General features: G+C 37.9%; 1 protein-coding gene across 4 annotated transcripts in view; it reads left to right on the top strand.

Annotated features, from left to right (window-relative positions):
- The window catches only part of TUSC3 (tumor suppressor candidate 3), a 296,682-nt gene that overhangs the window by 79,671 nt on the left and 200,771 nt on the right, over positions 1-16,240 (top strand). The window lies entirely within an intron of this gene.

Genomic DNA, 16,240 nt, shown 5'->3' on the forward strand with positions numbered 1-16,240 from the left:
CACTAAAAGGGGTGTGTTGGATGTGAAGATACCCTTTAGAAGTATTTATAAGCCTGCAGGAACTATTTGTTCCTTATTTGCTTACTCTGTTCTCTTCATTACCCATTTCAAGAAGCTACAGAACCTGTCCAGAGTGTGTTTTAAGTTACTCTGTATGTTTGTTTTTCTTTATGTTGAACTCGGTGTATACTTGTGAGAATAAGCTTACATTATTTATTTTATGCAAGTGCAACAGAACATATTGAGAGTGTGTTTTAAGTTGTCCTGTATGTTTATTTTTCTTTATGTTGAACTCAGTGTATACTTGTGAAAATAATCTGACATTTATGCGGATTTATTTCTGAAGTTCGTTCAGTCTGATTTCAGTCTTAATCCACCATTAACCTTGAAGAGGGTGAGATTTGAAGTGACTGTATTTGAAGTAGTTGTAGTGTTTGTAAGTTCCAGTTATCCACAATGGATAGTTGATCTAGCTGCTTCAGCAAAAATAGTTATTTTGGGAATGTGACTAAGGTTTCTAATTGTGGACCATTTTGGTAAGAGTGCTCTGCTTATACAATTGAAGATACTTTTTTCTGGTTAAGTTGTACACCTACACAGGGCTCAAAATCTGAATTGGGTTTAAGATATTAACAAAATTTTAATAGCTGGGTAGAGACAGTGAAAAAAATTCTCGTATGCCGAGTAATTCTGTTTCCCTTTCTCTTGATTCTTTGTCTGAAACAACTACTGTACGTTCAATATTAACTAATGTACCTCTCTTCAGCTTTTAAATTTTAACATGAAAGTAGGCCATATGAGCTTATTGGTGAAGTTCTGCTAAGGGATTTAGATAACCACTGTTAAGTTGAAATAGTATTTACAAATATAAATTAATTATATATTTTTTAGCACTTGGTATTTGTATACCATATTCCAAGAGTTTTAGATTTAGTAGTTCACGAGATAGGTAGAAAAGTGAAGAAAAAGTAGACAGCTTTTTGTGGATAAGCAAAGGAAAGGGCAATAAAAGATGATGAAGAACTCCATGGAAATTGTGATGTTTTATCTCCTAGGAAGATCCCTAGGACCACGCCAGTTTTCATTTGAAGGGTGTGAACTCCAAAGTATTTAAGACAGGCCTCAATTTTTTTTTTTTTTTTTTTTGGTCAAGGTTAAGGATGCACTGGTGACACAGCCTGCAGAAGTCCTGATGGCGTGTCCCAAGGTGGTCAGGGTATAGCTGGCTTTCACACATTTTAGAGAGACATAATACATTGATCAGTACTTGTAAGATCTACATCGGTTTGATCTGGAAGAGTTGGGACAACTCAGAGTGGGAGGGGCTTCTAGGTCATTGGTAGATCTACAAATTTTCTGATTGGCAGTCGGTTGAAAGAATTGTTACTAATAGAAAGGCTTGTGGAGACCAAGGTGTTATTAGCCACATGAAGCCTCCAGGTGGCAGACTTCAGAGAGAGTAGATTGTAAATGTTTCTTATCAGACCTAAGGTCTGTGTTGATGTTAATGCTGGTTGGTTTTTCCTGAATTCCAAAAAGAAGGAGGATATAATGAGCATGTCTGACCCACTTTTCCCATCGTAGCCTGAAGTGGTTTTTCAGGTTATCTTGGGAATATGCCCTTGGTGGAGAAGAGGGGCCCTTTCAGATGGTTGGGGTAGAGGTCGGAGGGTGCTTAGTTTTTGATTTGCAAGGGGGGAAAAAAGTCTAGAAAGTGTACGTGTTTACAGCATGTGAGTATCTCCAATGATAAGATGACTTTAATATGTGAAAACGTTTGTTGATTTAGTATAATTAAATCTAAATTACAGTGACATCTGTTTCTATTAAAATATTTTCATGAAATATATTTTTAAAATGAAAAACTAGGGAGAACATTGTTGAAGATTAAAAAAGTTTTTCTTGCAAAATTAGTTTTCTTCCTCCTAAGCAGGAGCGCTTGATTTCAATTTATGACGGTATTACAGTATATGTGTATTTTACTGAAGGAAAAGAAGAACAAAATAAGAGCTTAAATAGTTGATGTTTTCAAGACTGTACTTTCAGGGATCGTTTCTATAGTTTGTTAAATAGTTGGTGTTCTGATACTTTACTCAATAAGCATGTGTATTTCTGAAATATAGGCCATTCCGTATCTGGTACTCACTAAGTTCACAAACTGTGATCTCTTCCAGTATTGGAAGGGAAACACTCTTTTATTGGAAACATTAAGCAGTTGGTCACCAATGTGGTATTTTGCTAGTGATAGCCCAGAGTTGTTTTGACAGTATGTGGTCTCTTTCTATCTTGCTGACTTTAAAACCAGATGCCTATGATAAGATTTGACACTATGAGGCCGGGCGCGGGGGCTCAAGCCTGTAATCCCAGCACTTTAGGAGGCCGAGACGGGCGGATCATGAGGTCAGAAGATTGAGACCATCCTGGCTATCAGGGTGAAACCCCGTCTCTACTAAAAAATACAAAAAACTAGCCGGGCGATGTGGCGGGCGCCTGTAGTCCCAGCTACTCGGGAGGCTGAGGCAGGAGAATGGTGTAAACCCGGGAGGCGGAGCTTGCAGTGAGCTGGGATCCGGCCACTGCACTGCAGCCTCGGCGACATAGCGAGACTCCGTCTCAAAAAAAATAAAAAAATAAAAAAAAAAAGATTTGACACTATGAAACCTGAAAGTGTAGCAGTTGAAGCTTAATTTACTGTTAATATAATAAATATTATTGACATATGTACCAAAGTAGTTGATTTAGCATGTAGAGTGTTTTTCTTCCTTCTAGAGAGGAAGCCAAATTGAAGTCTTAAAGTTGAGCGTGCAATCAGGAATGGACATTAGTTGATTTAAAGGAAATAATATTTAATAGTTATGACAGTAGTACCACCATGGATGGATTTTTAAGTCATACAGATAGATGGTCCAGTTACAAGTCAGCCTCTAATTTTATGACAGGCAAACGACGAACTCTCTGAATTTTAGTTTGCTTGTTTTAAAATATGAATATAATACCCATATCTCAGGTATTATGTATACATGTATATAACATGTAAAATAGATAACTGTATGTGTATAAAGACTGTATATAAAATGCTTAGTGCAATGCCTAGGATATAACAAATGGTCACTAAGTGGTAGCTATTACTATGTATTCCTCATTTAAATGAAAGCGTTAGTATAATGAGATTCTGAAATGCAGTAAGGGTTTTTAAAATTTTTTTTTTTTTTTTTTTTTTTTTACTATAGAAAATTTTATTATAATAAATTATATGGTTTCTGGAATAGTCTGTTGCTTATTATGAAGCACTGAGAATTCCAAATTCTCTTGTGTTGTTTGAAAATTTCCGGGGAAGAGATTTTGTATCATAGAAGACTTGGTAATATCCCATGGATTTCTGTGTGTGTGTGTATATGTATTATGTGTATGTTTATACACATCCACGTATGCTTCTTCATGAAGACATTTTCATTTATTAAAAACAATCTTTTGTTATATTCCCTATTTGAGAGTGTGGTTGAGAGAGTTAAGTGAATAGGCAAAGAAGATTGGAGATTTTTATAGTCACTTTTCTTAATTACATTGAATATAGTCATTAAAAACTAATTTCTGAATCCTCACTGATGTTAAGTGATGTGAATTTCTGGGAGACTTTGGCTTTTTAGTAGTGTATCATTTGCCTATCTAGTGCATCTTGTGTTTGTTTTATTTTGACAGTTTCTCTCTTTCTTACATCTTTAACACTTATCAGTTAATCAGCTTCACTTAGAATTGTTTTAATTTATAATCACCTCTTCTGATAATGTGAAAAGAGCTCCAATTCTGTAATTATTTCCAGTACACTTATTGACTTTGCCATCATCAAAAGCAGCTATTATAATAATTTATCTGCAAAGAATATGAGTAGCTGATAGGACCTGATGAATAGTGAGTATGCAATATGAAAAATTGAACAGCTTATAAATATTTTCTAAGCGATAAATTGACTAAATAAAACATATTTCAATTGTCTTTGACATAACTTCTATATGTCATTAATGTTTTTAAGTGCATTTTATATTGAGATGTGTAATATCCAGTTAGTTTTCATGGCACATTTGTGAAAGGGAGACTTTCCTATCTTAGCAAATGATAAAAGGGGAGAGGAGGGAGGTAAGCAATGGATGTTACCTTTAAGCAGAGAACTTATGTGGAAGAAAAAGTTGGCAGTCATCACACAGGAAATCATGGTAGTTATGCATTGATACATATGCATATATTCACAGAATATATCGGTGCAGGCAGTTATTTCACTTAGGTTAGATTATATGTATGACTGCCCCTTGAAGCACGATTGGAAATAGCCAAAACTGCTTGTCAGGAATGCCGCAGTGTCATGGATGACGGCAGAAGACACGGGATTCTTGTGTCACAGATGAAGGAGAGTTTATTATAGCAATAGAATAGTCTTTATGTACATATAGTTATATATTTTGTATGTCATATACGTATTATATGTTACACCCACGTATACATAATAAGCAAGATAAGTTTTATATTTTTATATAAGTTTTATATTTTAAAACAAGCAAACTAAAATTCAGAGTTTGTCATATACCTGATGTCATACAATTAGAGGCTGAGTTGTAACTGGACCATCTATCTGTCTGACTTAAAAATCCTTGGTGCTAAGTATTGCTGTCATAACTATTAAATATTACTTCCTTTAAAGCAACTAATGTCCACAGCAATAGTTTATTACTCAGCATTTGTACTGGTTCCTTGAGCTTCAGTTCACATTGAACAACATGAAGAGGGCTAGGTGATGCTCACTCGTGTAGTGAATTACACTGCGGGAGAGGAACCTTGCATTTAAAAAACCAAGGTCTGTGAAAATGGGCTATACGCTTATTTGACCTCTTCCCTAAAGGGAGATGTTATCTTTATTATACTCAAAAGTAAACACTCATTTTTTCTGGAGGAGGACTCTGTCTTCTTTGACTGTGTGCTATATACAAATATCTTTGAAAAGGTGGTCCAGAACAAGTCAGTCCCTACACTAACAAGTTGTGTTAGAAACCCATGAGGAATTGTCTGTCTACGTAAGAGGTAGGAGCTTGGTCAAAAGACAACATTTTCAGGATATTTTTCTCCACATATACCACCAGCACGTTTAGTCCCATATGTGTGCCCTGTTCCACACATAAGGCACAGAGAAGGGGAAAGAGTGGAAACATCACTCGAGCTAAAGAGTAATCAACTCTTAACCTTTGCTGCATTTACTTTTTTGTTCTCTCCCTCTTTAGGCCTAAATAGTCATTGATTTTAGATGTGAGTGTGATCTGTTATGCCTGTGACTGCCGTGGATTGTTTCAGTGATCTTCAGGGTTTATTTGGCGCATCAGACTATCAAATGTCTCTGATATTTGGCATATCAGACTATAGATGGCTCATCTCCGTAAGAATCCCTCCTGGAGTATCATGCTAATCCCACCAGGATAGAAAATTGACTTTTGGTTAAGTGTAGGAATATTGTGTTCCCCAGCTGGAAAACAAGTACGTGAACAGAGGTTTATTTGTTACATAACGTGTGTATGTGTGTAACAAATGGATATTTATCCTGGTCTCTATCCAGTCTTTATTTCTATCTGTTGGGCAAGATTTCTGCAGCTTCTCAAACTGAGCATATCTGAAAGGGAACTCTTGATCCTTCCCTCTGCCCATTTGGCCCATCTGTTTTCTCATTGCTGTTAACAGTGCTGTTTTATGGAAAACAAATTTTAACATTCTAACACATCATTTTTTATCTAATCGCTTGCCGGTATAATATATCTTTGTAGTTCTTGCTCTGTATTTTGCAGATAGTACACAGGGATGCTGGCTTCACATAATTTCTTGAGGAGTTGTACATGGACTTTCTATTTTACAACAAATATTACTGTTTTTTTTACATAGATAAATAAGGCATATATAAATAGATTGAATGTTAAGGCTTCAAAAATGTTATTCAGAAGAATAATTTTTTCTTTTTTTTTCCGGGACGTGGAGTTCTGCTCTTGTTACCCAGGCTGGAGTGCAATGGTGCGAACGTGGTTCATCTCAACCTCTGCCTCCCGGGTTCAAGCGGTCCTCCTGCCTCAACTTCCCAAGTATCTGGGGTTACAGGCATATGCCGCCATGCCCAGCTAATTTTGTATTTTTAGTAGGGATGGGGTTTCTCCATGTTGGTCAGGCTGGCCTCGAACTTCCGACTTCAGGTGATCCGTCCACCTCGGCCTCCCTAAAGTGCAGGGATTACAGGCATGAGCCACTGCATCTGGCCCAGAAAAATAATTTTTCATGGTAATTGGTATCTGTTTGCCTGCCTGCCTGCCTCCCAGTTGGCCTGTCTCTTATTTCTTTTTAATGTTGGAAGGCACCAGGTCAACAAGAAGTTTAGAGAGTGTTTTGAAATCTGTTATAAAAGTCTTAAGATATGATAGCATCCTGTTATTTAATGAACAGAAAAAAGTTAAAAATAAAGTGAATTATTTACTGGGATATATATTATTATTAAAATTTTGGTTAATCATGTAAAGATACCTACCAAGTTTGATATTTGAAGGTGAAAAACAAATTTTCTTTCCCCTTCATGTTACCATGAGAACTCAAGTACCTATAATGTAATGGAAAGTGCACTTTAGTCTAGGTTAGGTAAGTTGTAACATTGATTTTATTTAATGGAAATACTTGTTATTTTAGCAGTATAATTTTTAGGAACGGCATAACATTGTTGTCTTTGTGATTTGATTCAACTTTTGGAAATATTCTGGTACAGTTTTCTCTGCTTGGAAACAGATAAACCATTGGCAAGTTAGTTTCTAGGAGTTTTGCAGTAAAACTAAAGGTCATATATTGTGAAATCTTTTTGCTATTCATATTAAATACTAAATTGAATGAAATACCTTAGTATAACTTACTGAATTTAATGAACTTGGTGGTTGATAATAAGGCTTAAATTGTATCAGGAAAATAAAAATAAAACAAGCTACAAGCACACAGGATGCTAGGCATTTGACTTAGTTGGATCATTGTCATAGATTGAATGCTTATGTTCCCACAAAATTTATAGGTTGAAATCCTAACTTTGAGAAAGTATTAGGAGGTGGGGCCTTTGGGAAGTGATTAGGTCCTGAGTGTGGAGCCCTAATGAATTAGATTAGTGCCCTTATAAATGGGACCCAGAGCTCTCTGGTCCTCATTCCACCAAGTGAGTATACAGTGGTGAGAACATAGCAGTGTGAGCAATCTGCAGTTAAGAAGGGAGCTTTCACCAGAACCCGACCATGCTGTAAGTCTGATCTTGGACTTCCAGTACCCAGAACTCTGAGAAATTTTCCGTTGCTCCCTAGTTAATGGTAATTTGTTATAGCATCCCAAAGGAACTAAGACAATCACATATAATTTTCACAATATCTTTGCATGATGGTTGTGACAAACTATTTGTCTAACTTTTGTCTTTGCTCACAGTAGGTTGGTTTGGCTTAAGTATTGAGAGAAGCTGGGACACTTGGCAGCCCCAAGCAATAATTCGTATTAAAGATCGTCATTATTTCAGCATCTTGCAAATTATTGTTTTAGACGTGAGGAGGTTTCCTTCTTTACGGAGGACACATAAGGAAGGGAAATTTTCTTATCCTGTCTTTGGAATGTGTGTATGAGAATGTGACTCTTGGGTTGCTGAAACCATCTTATTACCTCGAAAGTACAAGCCTGAGGGCAAAAACCCGGTAGAAAAATGGAAGAACTGGGTAGTTGATGACGTGTATTAGCCTTGTAATTATTCTCTCAACTTCTTGCTTTGTGAGTTAATAACTTTCCTTAAAGTTTAGGACATTTCAGATTGGATTTCTGAGTTTTTTATGTAACGTCACTCTACTAAGGGAGGTGTTGTTGAATTCAGCATGTTGTGCATGATTGTACAACTTATATGTTTACAATTTTACTCCAGAATTCTCCTTCTACACTGTGGTTTAATAACACTATATAACCCTATTTGTCAATTAGACATTAAATATCAGTAGGAGCTTGTTGAGGTAGATGTCACCCTCCCTGATCCTTGAATCTCAGTGATCAGTATTAAAAAACATCTGTGTGTGTTTGGAAGAGAATTTTCCGTGTGTTCCTTTTATTGAAATAAGCATTTTTATTGAGTGAATTGAAGCTCTCTGTTAAATAATGTATGAATCAAAAAATTTTAGGAAAAAGATGAGAAAAAAAATTTAATATGTACCTTAAAAATTGTTAGCCTGAGGAATGGGTAGAAGAATAATTTATACCTCAGATATATTTGCTGCATACAATGTGTTTTCTATATGAATGCTTTTAAAGTACTTATTTTATTTTTTGGGACACAGTCTTGCTCTGTCACCCAGGCTGCACCCTACCCATTCCTTGGACTGTGAGTTAAGATTAAGGAAAAGAAAATGGGACCTCCCTTAAGGAAGAGAGAATGCTGATTGGTCCATTTTTTTAGAATTTTCATGGGGAATAAAAGTTTTTCTCATACGTATAAAAAAATGGAGTGGTTGGCATAATCTCTGCTCACTGCAACCCCTGCCTCCCGGGTTCAAGTGATTATCCTGCCTCAGCTCCTGAGTAGCTGGGATTACAGGCGTGTGCCACCACGTCTGGCTAATGTTTGTATTTTTAGTAGAGACGGGGTTTCACCATGTTGGTCAGGCTGGTCTCAAACTCCTGACCTCTTGATCCACCCGCCTCCGCCTCCCAAAGTGCTGGGATTAAAGGCGTGAGCCACTGCGCCCATCCTAAAGTACTTATTTATTTTTGTGTGTGTGCATATAATTGATTGGTAAGTGGTTTCATTTTAAAGGCATGCCAAATGAAATACAAAGAGTCATTTAACTTTTATTTTAAAAATATTATAATTTAATAATAATCTTTTGGTTAACATGTGAGTTAAGATTAAGGAAAAGAAAATGGGTCCTCCCTTAAGGAAGAGACAATGCCAATTGGTCCACGTTTTTTAGAATTTTCAAGGGGAATAAAAGTTTTTCTCATACTTATAAAAATGGAGTACCTGTGCTGTTTCTTGCCATGGTTTCCTGTACATTTTTCTTCTTGGAGCATTTATGAGGAGGAAGGATGACTGAATCAAGGTTGAATACTATCATAATGGTGTAGCAGGATGAGCCGCAGACAAGAACCGCTCAGACACTGAATTGTACAAGCAAAGGGCTTTATTCAGCTGGGAGCATCGGCAGACTCACGTCTCCAAAAACCAAGCTCCCTGAGTGAGCAATTCCTGTCTCCTTTAAGGGCTTACAACTCTAAGGGGGTCTGTGTGAGAGGGTCCTGATGGATTGAGCAAGCAGGGGGTTTGTGACTGGGGCCTGCATGCACCAGCACCAGGAATCAGAACAGAACAGAACAGGACAGGGATTAGGTCAGGGGTCCATCTTTAACTACCAGGCCCAGGGTGTGACGCTGGGCTGTCTGCCTGTGGATTTCATTTCTGCCTTTTAGTTTTCACTTCTTTTTTCTTTGGAGGCAGAAATTGGGCATAAGATAATATGAGGGTTGGTCTCCTCCCTTAATGGCCCTCTAATTGAGCCTGGATTTCCATTGACAGCCACATGAGTCGCATGCTTAGATGTTGGAGCATAGTGTAAATCATAAGAGAATAGTAACTGTAGAATATGATTTTAAAAAATACTGCATTATTGAATGTTAGAGCAGGAAGGTCAGGATTCAGGCTAAATAACAAAGCTGGGACTAAAAACAAGGTTTCCTTATACCAGAGTTTATGTTATTATGTTCTCATGCTTCATTACAAGAATTTATGGTGTCAGGGTCTTACCCTCCTACCCTGCGCCCATCCCCTGTCCTTTCACCATTGTCATACTCTTTCATGACTACCATGATTCTTTCCTCTGTCTTTTTGTAGCTGATCTTTTTAAAATTAATTAATTTTTTTTTTTTTTTAAAGACAGCGTCTCACTCTGTCACCCAGGCTGGAGTGCAGTGGCACGATCTCATCTCACTGCAACCTCTGCCTCCTGGGTTCAAGTGATTCTCGTGCCTCAGCCTCCCAAGTAGCTGGGATTACAAGTGTGTACTACCACACTTGGCTAATTTTTGTATTTTTAGTAGAGACTGGGTTTCATCATGTTGGCCACGCTGGCTTCAAATTCCTGACCTCAGGTGACCGGCCTGCCTTGGCCTCCCATTGCTGAGATTACAGGGGTGAAATAAAATGGTAACTTACAAAGTGTTAAGGACCTTATACAGGTTCTAGAAAAAGAAATGTGGATTCTAGTTCCTTTGACTTAAATTCTTTGTTCTTGGGAAAGTCACTTAACCATTTGGAGTGGCAGTTTTCCTCAAATGTAAAATGAGAGGGTTGAACAAGATCAGGATTTCTGAACCTGGTAAACACAGGAAAAGTTTCCCATTAGTTCTCTGAAATTACATACGTTTTTCGTTTATGAAATAAATGTGTTTTTCTGGCATAGCTATAATTTTTATCAGATTCCAAAAATGCCTGGAAACTACTAGAGTAGACTTTTTTAGATCCTTTCTAGGTTTTTAAGATTATATAAAATATGGTAATAGAATGATTTAGGTAGTTTCTCTATATATCAAAGCTACTTTTATGTTTTAGAAGTTGACTCATGGTAACAGTCCTGCTTTGATTTGATTACAACTTTCTTATCAAAAAGAAGCCTAAATAACATTAATTTTCAAAAATTTAGTTGAGTTATATGATCCGTAGGGAATAACAAAAACTAATTGTGACTGAGCTGTGTAAGTTCTTTTATTTGACTATCAAATAGCAATTAAATTTACACTCATTATTTTTGCCTGTTTCAAATATCTAATCTCCAAAGCCATAAATTAAATCAGTAAGCTTCTTTGGTACAGTGCTGTAGTTTTCAAAGAACTTCATAGGTGTTATAACCACAGTAACTCATGAGAAACAACGTAAGAAGTTATTTGTCTAAGTATAGTCATTACTGCCAGACTCTTGCGTTCAAGGTAGGTGTTATAAGAGTAGTAAACAAAATATTCTGCAAGCTTTTAAAAAGGAGTGGGAGGGTACTGGTTGTATTACTTCCGCTTTCTCTGTATCCCTTTTCCTTGAAAAGTTACTTCTGTTGAGTTGAGTTAGCCTCAGCATTTCCCTACATAGTTCATAATCTTCGTTTTTGGATTTTCACAGGGTTCCATCATGACACAGTAAATAGATGATCCCAGGGAACTGTATACTGTGTTTTACTGATTCTTACTAAAGTAGAAACTTCTTGAGTCCGGAGACTTCTTTGATTTGATGCCTATGCCATTATAGTTATGGCAGAAGCCCAAAGTAGACAAGCCTTTTATGTTTGATTGCTGTTTGGCTGTTGATTTCTTAAGCATGTTGTAAATGTTTTTCATATTATGTATCTTTTGATGATTTTACATAGAAATACTATTATTGATATAAGCAGTACAAAATAAATACATTTGAATATCATCTTCCTAAAATATGGCACGTTACTGAACAAAGTGCCAAGTTATTGAAGTTTCTCCAATATATGAGCTGTCATTTTTTTTTCAACAAATATTTATTGGTGAATACTACATGTTAGGTAGGTACTGTGCTGGATTTTGAAGGTAGTGATGAATAAAGCGGCCATTATCCCTGATATATCCCACTGCTCATAGCTCAGTGGGAGATTCAGACAGAAAATCAGGCAGTTATAATGTAATATGAGAGGGGAACAAACTGGGAAATAATGGGTGCTATACTGGCATATTGGGGTGAGCTGAAAACTAAAGAGCTAATCACAGGAAATAACCCAGTGAAGAGGGCGAGTGCTCTAGGCCAAGAAAAACAGCACTGGTAAAAGTCCAGCAAATTCAGAGAACTCAGAACTTGATATGGCTAAGTTTAGAATACACAGGGTGGGGGAATAGTGGTTGAGGCCAGGGTGGAAGTGAGGGTCAAATCTTGAAGACTCTTCTTAAGCCATGTTAAGGAATCTGGATCTGAACTTGGTCCTGAAATCAATGGGGAGAATTGCAGGGTTTTATCTTGGGAGTGACAAGGTGAGGTTTATATTGAGAAGGATTGCTTTGGCTGTGCTGTGGAGAATAGCTTAGGTGGGGATGCAAGACTGGAGAAGAGGCTTCTGCAGATGTCAAGGTGAAAGGTAATGATGACTTGAAATTAGTTGTGGCAGCGAGAATGAAGAAAAATACCTGGATTTCAGACCTGTTTAGGAGCCAGACTAGATAGTACTTGTAATTGGTTGTGTGTGGAGTGAGAGCAAATGAGACAAGGGTGTTGACTACATTTCTTCATAAAAGGGAAATTCTATTATTGAAATAGGAAACAGGAGAAGGAGATTTTGGAAGGAAGATAACATGTTCACCTTTGAGAATGTATGAGATGCCTGTGTGAAATCTAAACTGAGATGCTTGAAAAGCAGAATATGTGGAGATGAAGCTTTGATCTGGGCTGAAGATAAAATAGACTTGAAAATCATTAGCCTAAATGGGAATTGAATTCATGGTGGTGGATAAAAATCACCCAGCCAGAGCACATACAGTGAAAAAGAGAGGACCTAATGCAAACCCCGTAAGGATACTAATATTTCAGTGTGCTGCAAAAGGGATGCTTGCAAAAGATTCTTGGACTTTGTTGGTGGAGGAGCTTAGAAGGAAATGCAGCAAAATTCTGGATGTCACAGAAAGAGAATGTTCCAAGGAGAGGTCAACAGTGATAACTTTGGACTTTGCTGCTGGAGGAGCTTACAAAGAAACACAGAAGTTTGGATGTCACAGGAGGAGAATGTTCCAAGCAGAGTTCAACAGTGGTAAGTGGTGACTACTGAGAGGTTAAATAACAACTGAACAGTTCTTTGGATTTAGCAAGAACAGCTTCACTGCAATGTTACAGTGGAACTAGAATGTGGTAGGTTAATTAATGAGTGGATTGTGAGGAATTGCAGGCAGCCAACACTTCTCAAACAATTTGCTGTGAATGGGAAGAGAGAGTTAAGTGGTGGTAGCTGGAGGAGAAGCTGAAATGAAAATAAACAACGTGGTGTCAGGTGACTGAGAAGGTAGGAGGAAGGAATGGGAATTGGAGAACAGCTGATAGCATTACCCTTATATGGGAATGTGGTAGTTTTTAGGGTTGTTCGTAGATACTTCGTTTTCCCCGATACATATGGTAGTGTCTTAGGCCATTCAGACTGCCATAACCATCAACTGGGCAGCATATACACAATACAAATTTTTTTCTCACAGTTCTTGGGGCTGGAAAGTCCAAGATCAAGGTGACCTCAGATCGGTGTCTGGTGAGGCCCACCTTCTCAGAGATGTCCACTTCCCTGTCTTCACATGAGTGAAGGGACAAACGAGCTCCTTTGGACCTATGGAGTTTTGGTTTTGTCATCTCTTCAAAGCCCCACCTTCCTCGTATCATCACAATGGTGATAAGGTTTCAACATAAGAATTTTGTGGGGATGCAAGCATTCAGACCCTAGCAGGTAGGATTTAACTTTCCTAATATTTTGAGCTCAGCATGGCCACATGACTGACTTTAGCCACATGATTTTACTTCAGTGAAATGCAAGGAGATGTGTTGTGTGTCATTGCTAGGCAGAAGCTTGCAGCATCATTGCATGCTTTGCCGTATTCTCTTTCCCTGTGTCATGCTGACTGGGAAAGTTTGAGATGGTGTATGTTGTATCAGCCTGGGTCCCTGAGTGACCAGGGTGAGCAGCGTCCCTGACAACTCACAGTGAAGAAATACACTTTTGTTTGTTTATTTTTAAATACTAAGATATGGAGCTGTTAGTGTACTAAAGTCTAACCTATTTGGATTGTTTCAAGGACTATTGACTTTTACATTTTATTATAATTTTTTTTTTTTTTTTGAGACGGAATCTTGCTCTGTCACCCGGACTGGAGTGCAGTGGTGTGATCTTGGCTCACTGCAAACTCCGCCTCCTGGGTTCATGCCATTCTCCTGCCTCAGCATCCCGAGGAGCTGGGACCACAGGCGCCCATCACCATGCCCGGCTAATATTTTTTTTTTTTTGTATTTTTAGTAGACACGGGGTTTCATCGTGTTAGCTAGGTTGGTCTCGATCTCCTGACTTTGTGATCCACCCGCCTTGGCCTCCCAGAATGCTGGGATTACAGGCCTGAGCCACCGTGCCCGGCCAACATTTTATTATAATTTTAAATAGGTACTGTGGAAACAGGTAAATTCACTCAGAAAGCAGTGAAGCGCTGCTAAATCGTGTTAAGGGCCATTTAAGTTTGGGGTTTCAGCAAAGAGATTAAAGGAACACACATAGATAAAGAGGATGTAAGGAATTAGTTGTGATTTTGAAAAATTATTACGTAAGATTTCTCCTTGATTAGGTAAGTAGGTGACGGTATTGACAGCATTGCAGCATTGCAGTCTTTTTTTTTTTTTTTGGGACGATGTCTCACTGTTGCCCAGGCTGGAGTGTAGTGGTGTGATCTTGGGTTACTGCAACTCTGCCTCCTTGGCTCATGTGCCACCATGCCAGGCTAATTTTTTTTTTTTTTTAAAGATATGGTCTTGCTCAGTTGCCCAGGCTGGAGTGCAGTGGTGGGGGATCGCAGCTTACTGCAGCCTTGACCTCCCAGGCTTAAGTGATCCTTCCACCTCAGCCTCCCCGGTAGCTGGGACCACAGGCACGTGCCACCATGCGCAACTAATTTTTTGGTATTGTAGAGATGAAGTCTCCCTGTGTTGTCCTGGATGGCCTTGAACTCCTGGGCTCAAGTGATCCCCCTGCCTTGGCCTCCCAGAGTGGTGGGATTACAGTATTACTTTCTTAAAATGGGAAATTGTTAGGCAGTTAATGGTAACCTTCATTTCTGTCATGTTTTACTTCGAAGGTCTCAAACCAGTTTCCTGATGTTTTGATATTTTTATGAATCAGATAAACCTTTTCATGTTTGTAAGATTTCTTAACTGTTGGAATATTGCATCTGTCTGAAGAATCTTGTAGAAGTTTAGCAACATTTGATTATCTGTTCTGAGGAGCCTTTTGTTTAGAAGTATTAACTTTAGCTAAATTTCTTAGAGACTCTTTCAGCTGTGGGTCATTTTATGAAATACAAGCCAATGTTGATTTATAATAATTTATAGTTCTCTGATAAAATATATCAATAATGTATGCTTTCTGGATATAAATGATCAAAGCCATTAGCAAGTAGAGGTAAAAATCAATTTTTAAGTAAGCATTCATACCTAAGATGGAAATGGAAAAACAGCAGCAATAAGAACAGCTAAGCAGGAGTCTAGCTTCAGAGATCTTGGAGATAAGAACTTCCCAGCATTTTCTTATAACCTGGAGGGGTATCACTACACAATTACTGCATGAGGTTAAGGACTGTAGTGATTTACCAACATTGTTATCTTATGGTTTTCTTCTGAGATGTTATCATTTGTGGATTGTATATAAGATATCCTGTTCTAAAAAATCTTATCTCTTGGTGTGGGGTAGCTAATAAAACCGCTTTGCAATTTATCTTCCCATCCCTCTTATCTCCTCTCCCTTAAGATGAATAATCCACTTTAAGCATTGAGAAATAGGATATAAAGTGCAGGGGTGGTTTGTGGGTATATTAGTTTTATATTGATACATTAAAAATTGCCACAATTTAGTGGCTTAAAATAACACCCATTTTTTATCTCCTCGTTTCTAGATGTCAGAAGTCTGGGCATGGTGTTGCTGGATTCTGTCTCTGTTAAGGGTCTTAGGAGGCTAAAAATGAGGTAACGTCAGGTTGCTTTCTCATGTGGATCTCTGGGTCCTCTTCTCAACTCATTCAAGTTGTAGGCAGAATTCAGCTTTTTGTAGTTGTAGGAAAGAGTTCCCTGTTTTCTTCCTGCTTGTGTTGCTCTCAGCTCTTTGCAGCCAATAACAGGTTCTAGCCATGGAGCACCATCTGTAGGCAGTTCACAGCATGGCTATTTGCTTTATTCCAGGTCACTAGGATGACTTTTTGACACTTCTTCTAAAATGTTTACCTGATTAGGTGAGGTGAATCCAGGATAATCTCTTTAAATAACTCAGAGTTAATAGATTAGGGACCTTATGTTTGCAAATATTTGCCATAGACGGTAGCATAATTGTGGGAGCGCTATTCTGCTGTATCACAAGTCCTGTCCATACCCAAGGGGAGACAGTTACATTAGTATGGTTCTTTGGGGATTATTTTATTTATGCCTGCTAAAGTGGGC

This window comes from Piliocolobus tephrosceles, chromosome 7 (assembly GCF_002776525.5).
Source record: "Piliocolobus tephrosceles isolate RC106 chromosome 7, ASM277652v3, whole genome shotgun sequence".
Lineage (NCBI taxonomy): Eukaryota > Metazoa > Chordata > Mammalia > Primates > Cercopithecidae > Piliocolobus > Piliocolobus tephrosceles.